This window comes from Wyeomyia smithii, chromosome 1, assembly GCF_029784165.1.
Source record: "Wyeomyia smithii strain HCP4-BCI-WySm-NY-G18 chromosome 1, ASM2978416v1, whole genome shotgun sequence".
NCBI classification, from domain to species: domain Eukaryota; kingdom Metazoa; phylum Arthropoda; class Insecta; order Diptera; family Culicidae; genus Wyeomyia; species Wyeomyia smithii.
This window is the reverse complement of record NC_073694.1, coordinates 56,052,861-56,059,235: the sequence shown is the minus strand read 5'-3', so window position 1 is coordinate 56,059,235 and position 6,375 is coordinate 56,052,861.

The following is a 6,375-nucleotide window of genomic DNA, read 5'->3' as shown; positions in this document are numbered from 1 at the left end:
TCTGAGCCATAAAGGGCCGACTTCGAATTTTCAAAGGCACAAAACTCGGAAAAAAGGTAATGCATCCTGTAGAATCACCACAGGCATCACCATGGCAAACATGAGGATGTATTTGCACAGGTGATGCATTACCGCTTTTCTTACTTTTGTGCCTTTGAAAATTCGAAATCGGCCACAATTATTTTGCAGGTGGAATTCAATTACCTAATTGCACCTTAAGATCCAGATGGATTAATAGGTTCTACGTTTTTTTCCTCTACCGCTTCGTAACACTAACCTTCATTGCTACTCAATGTGACAATTCGTAATCATGAAGCTTTCCCCCTCTCGCTTTCGTGAGCATTACATATATAGGTATACTTTTAATGTCGAATTTGTTTATACGGCAGGACTATCCCGTCCCGGACTACGCTTTGCAGCTGAAAAAGAAAAAAACACTTTCCGAGCAGTTGCAATGGTGTGCGTAATACCAGGGGTAGCTGTCACTTTTGTTTTGGTCATTATCGCCATTGTCTTTTATTGCGTTTGTGCTACTGTACGAAAAATTTGCCAAATTTACTGAAAAATGACAAAATAACAAAATAAAATAAAGAAAATTCAACCTGATGTTTGACACACGAAGAACGATAATCAGAGCAAACCGATTTTGACACATTTTTTCTGATTCTGACACATAGGGGGATTAGGGGCGAAATAGGCACCCCTCTTTTATGCAAAATTACGCATTTTTCAATACAATATGGTATGTGGAACTCTTCCGTATTTACTACAGTATCTGTTAACGTAGAACAAAAGTGGTTTGTCTGCTTAAAATATGGAAATATATTGAAAAAATCAACTTGGTTCCCGGATGTTGGAAAAATTATTATTATTGCGCACTACAAAATAAGCTTCTACGGTCGTTTAAATGGCTCAATCAAGTATGTAGACACATCAATATGACGTATGGGTCGTACCCCAAATTTCACCATCATTAAAGTTTTGATTTTAAGCTATAATTAGTGTTAAAATCTCATGTTAACTTTAACTATTTCGATAGGGGCGAAAGGGTCACCTTTAGGTGGGGTGAAATGAGCACACCTTGTCACATAAACTTACCTGGAATTCATCTCAGTAGACTTGTGAGTTTGTCTGTTTCCATAGTCAGTGTTTGTTGTAGGCAGAATTGGCCACCATAAGGCGCGACGGGACATTCACGAAACAAGCCGCCAAGAATCACGGCATCCCGCGACAAACGTTGGCCCATCAGTTGTACTTCTACACGGTTTCAAGATATGTTCTATAAGAGTGCTCATTATACCCCGTGGGTGCTCATTATGCCCCAGTGGGGTGCTCATTGTGCCCCACACATCGACTGATTGCTAGTTTTTGATGCATGAATCTAATTTGTGTTTTTCATCATTACACGATAAACTTTTCAATTTGTGAATAGTGTACCTTTAATTATAGATAGTTAATTCAAGTTTTGCACTGAAGACAGCTTAAAATTTTTGTCATTTTTAATGCCTAAATCAGCAACCAAGTTAGGGTGCTCATTATGCCCCTATTCCCCCTACGTGTGAATGTGTTGGTGTCTTCAAAACTGCACTCTGTTTCTTGCGCGGACTGTTCGGGACAGAAAAAGGGTAGTCCGGGATAGTCCGGAAAATTTGAAAAAAAAAAACAGTGATAGGACAAAGTGTAGTCCGCGGGATAGCTACACCGCAAAAACGAAAACGACATAAGTGAATTTGCGGGAGTTGTCACATTCTGCCAATATATGTGTATTCTGTTCCAAACACCGAATGATAACTTATGTCGTTTTCGTTTTCGCGGTGTAGCTACACTCAAACGACACTTTTGACACCGAAAATGTTTTATTTGACTTTTCGGACTACCCTTTTTCTGTCTCTCCTTACACTTTTTCTGTCCCTGACGACACCCGAAAAAAGCAGAGTGTACTACAGAAAGTCACCAACACATTCACACGTATGTGTAAAAACTGGTTTGTTTTGGTTTTCGTTCCACGTTGCAAAGTGTCAGATAAATTTTTTTTTACATCGGCACTTCCATCGGTCACAACAGCGATTTTTGATTACCCTTTCTTAAGTTTTAATATTTTAAAGGAAAAAAAATCTCTTCTCTCAGTTAAAATGTGTTTGAATTGTTTGAAAAATTTCACTAAAAGTAGGAAGTTTTTGTTCAGTGTAATCCGCAAAATGCTTCAAAATATTGTACAGCAATGTTGATATTGTGGCGCCATCACTGAATTAAAGTTCGGAAGTTGGACTTCCGACTGTCAGTTCATCAGCGACGTTTTGATAATTTTTATTCAAATGCACAATACAAGTATATTTACAATCAGTTATAAATTCTAGTTCAATATGTAACAAACCAAATACGCATGCAGAGAATGTTCGATAAAGTTTTTACAGTTTTTATAGATTTTTTACCATTTTTTCCATATGCAGCTAACACAAATTCGTAAAAAAAATGTCGAAAACACAGAAGGACAGACTAGTCAAAGTAAAAGATTGACGCATTGTAAAACCATTAAACTACAGCATTTCACTGATCATTATTTTAATAGTAATAGTGTGGTCTACAGGCTGTAAAACGTGAAGATCTGTTATCTGTAATAGAAAAAAAAGAAAGGCCTGTGTCTAAATGCACAAACGCAGGCTTGACGTGGGATAGTAAAACGAATTGTTTCGGCTATTATTCGCACATGATGCATTTCGGGCCAACTCGACTGAGAGGCTGAACTTTCCTTCTTCCATCGAAAACTTTTTCATGTATATGAAAAATTTTAAACATGAAACAGTATTTCATATGAAGATGTTTTTGTTACAAAAACTTTTTTTCTCAGGACTGAATTGTATTATGCAGGATCTCAATTGATTTTTCTCTTTATTTTTAAATGAAAGTTCACACACTAAATACGGGTCGGACTCGATTATCCGGAGTTTTAAAATACATTTCGCTCCGGATAATCGAGCCATTTTTTTATTTAAACTTTTAGTATCTCTCATTTAGAACAGTGAGTTTTCTATTAAAACAAATTGTACACAATGCATGTGCCGACGAAAAAAAAAAAATTTTTTTCTTTAGACTGTTTGTCGGTGTTTGTTATACATATATACGTAATAATAAATTATGTTATATTGATTTTCTCGAAGATGTAAAAAGGAAATAAAACAAAACTCATATTTTTTTTCTATTTCTTGAGTGGCCTATAACGACCTAGACGCTTGATATGGACTATTTTGCGGATTTCAAGACGTTATTAAGTTCGCTTGATGAGTTTTGGTTCAATAATCCGAGAGTATCCGTAACAGAACCAGGACAGGCCTGCTTGTAATTCTAAGTACTGCAATGATCATGACCATTATATTACAGGAATATTTTCCTGCCATATATCTGAAACCGGTTTACCAAAAGCGGTTGTCCTCATTGGCAACAAAAAACCATAATACCTTGCATTTGGAGGTTATTGAGTAAAAATTGGTTGAAGGAACGACGAGAAAGCTGCCAAAAACGAACTGCCTAAGCGTCACGGGGCTTGTAACGTTACAATTATGAACAACCCCGAACCCCCGGAAGACAAAAGTACGTTATAGAAATACTGAAAAAAATACTCCGGATAATCGAACCATTTTCTCCGGATAATCGAGCCCCCGATAATCGAGTATCCGGATAATCGAGTCCGACCTGTAATGTAATTGGAAAACTTATTTCGGAACATCCTGAGATGAATTTTTTTTAATATTTAATATTTATTTTTAAATGAAAGTTCAAATAATTCTCTAGAAGTCATCCATTGACAACTTTTACTTTTATCTCTAAGAGAATATAAATTCTCAGTAGCAATACTAGCTTAGTTATCCAATGTACTTTTTGTTCTCCATCATGTTTTGTTTACCTATATTAACGGCCTGAAGTTTGATATGTTTGAAGTTTGATTGAAAAATTCAATTTTGTTTACCTTGCTTTGCCTTAAGAATAACTAAACGGTCTGGGCATTGGTAAAAATTTGACATATGGTTGCCGTTACAATTGGCACAGCGAAAATTTTTACTCTCCACAATAAAGGCATTTTTGGTCCATATTACAGAATTTAGCAATATCGTTGGCAAATACGTCACTGGTTGATATGCTTTTCATCCCGCCAAATTTTCTATACAACCATGTGTTTTATCAAAAAAATTCAAATTGTTAACCTCAGTGCGGCTAAAATTATTAAAAAACTAATAAGGAAAATCCAGCTCTCGGACTGTTTCGCCTCGTGATTTATGTTTTATAATAATTACTTGGGTAGGGGCTAAGCAAAGTAATGATATACCTCAATTCTTGGTGATTTCAAAACTTTCGTAAGCATTTATGATACCTACTTGCTCCGGTGAGCAAACATTTGAACGCAATCTAACGTCCATTTGGATTCATAATTTTGTATCATTGGCGATAATCTCTCAAAAATTCTCGCGATACGATTGAATGCAAGTGAACTCGAATACAATATATATTATAGTGTTTGAATCATTCAGTCTCCTTCTATGGTATTCTAAATATCAGAAGCGATAAACAATCAGCAGCGTTTCTATGGAAAACTTGTACGCGAGTGAAATAATTGGATGATACATGATGAATCGAAGAACACATTTGCATGAAATATTGCTAGTGAGTGAAACTTTCCATGCTTGGCAATACGTTAAAAATGTGTCTTGTTAGTTAAATACTGAATAAGACGATTACGACCCATAATTGACTCGGTTAATAATCGGCAATCGCCTCTACGCCGGCCAATTTGATAGGTAACTTTAACGTCAGAAACAAACGTTGAAAGTTTCTTTTTCACAACATGAAGTTCAGGAGAAATAGTTACTACAATAGGTGGAACTTTCTCCTTTTATGAAAAATTTACCTTTTGTATAGATTCATTAGCAATAACTTCCATTTCACCGGGTTCTTGCTCAGGCAAAATATCAAATACGTTTTTGCTGCATACACTCGAATTATTCAAGAGAGAGCTCGCTCTTCCTCCTCGTGGTGATGCGCGGTTTCTTTCTTCGCCTTGTAATTTCAGATGCGAAACAAGTTAAAGACAAATTTTGATCAAAAAAAAGTTAGTCTTCATGCAACTGCCAACTGTATTTTTAAAGGAATGGACGACTGGAGTTTACGAAAAACTCGAACAATAGTTTTATTAATAGAACACATTATTTTATAAAGAAAGCAATGCAATCGTTCCACATCAAATATGAAAACAGGAATGTAAATCATCTTTACTTGTAAACATGTGTAAAATACCATATACTTTACGATAATGCAATCAATGATTTAGTTTTGGTGGTCGTGACGAGTAGACGGTGTTTGAACTGCAAGCGTAAAGATTTTCTTATCCATGTCGTACCAGTAAAAGCTTCTTTCCAAATTCTTAAATTTTGAGGCTGCGTTATTCAAATAAAATTCGTTGTTTATTTTTGAACTCTACATTCTGTTTTTCCTCTATATATTTGATCGAGATGTACTCGATTAAAGCCCTGAATGATCAAATATTAGGTTTCTAAAATACAAGATGCTCATACTGATCTTTGAACAGCTACTTTTTTTCGAGCTAAACGAATTCAATTCAATGTGGCATTCCTAGTTGCGTCCTTCATTTCTTCTCGACATTAGGGGCTCCGCAGCCTTCCTCAACCTTATTGATAATCAAACAATGAATACATCAAGTACTAAGGCTAATGTTATTTATCAATCGAGCCCGATTTCTTTTTGAAGGTAATGCCTAAATATGGCATCTTTGTTGTTTTTATAGTATTTTATAACTGACAAAGAAAATTTTTTTATTATGCTAACTTAAATGTTTAAATTAACCTGAATTAAACGCAATGAAACTTATTGTAAATTTTAAAATTTTTGTAAACTCAATAAACTTTTTCACTAAAAACTGTAACTCTTCATCGTTACCTTTTTTCCACAAAATTGTAAATGTAGGTGAGTTGCTTGACAGTTGTCAGACAGCCCGAGCTTGCAATGATGCTGCGTTGTATTCAATGAGTGAACCATCTGAGACAATGCAGACAATTGAATATAGAAGGAAGCTTACTTTCTACCAAATTGTACTCGGTTAAGATCTGTATAGAAGGATACCTTTTCGCGAATTGAAGAAAGTTGACTGTATTTGGATGAACGAAATTCATCAACGAGAAGGGAATAATTTTTCTTTCGAAATTGGGTGCTGCAAATAATTAATCATAATATGTAGTCTCAAAATAAGATATAAAACTATCGTAGTCCTACGTCAACTTTGCGATCGATTTTTGGATACCACCCTCCTACTTCATTCAGTTTGGTCCTTCTGTACGCTGGCAACGTCCTCGCAATCAGGAAAGTAGA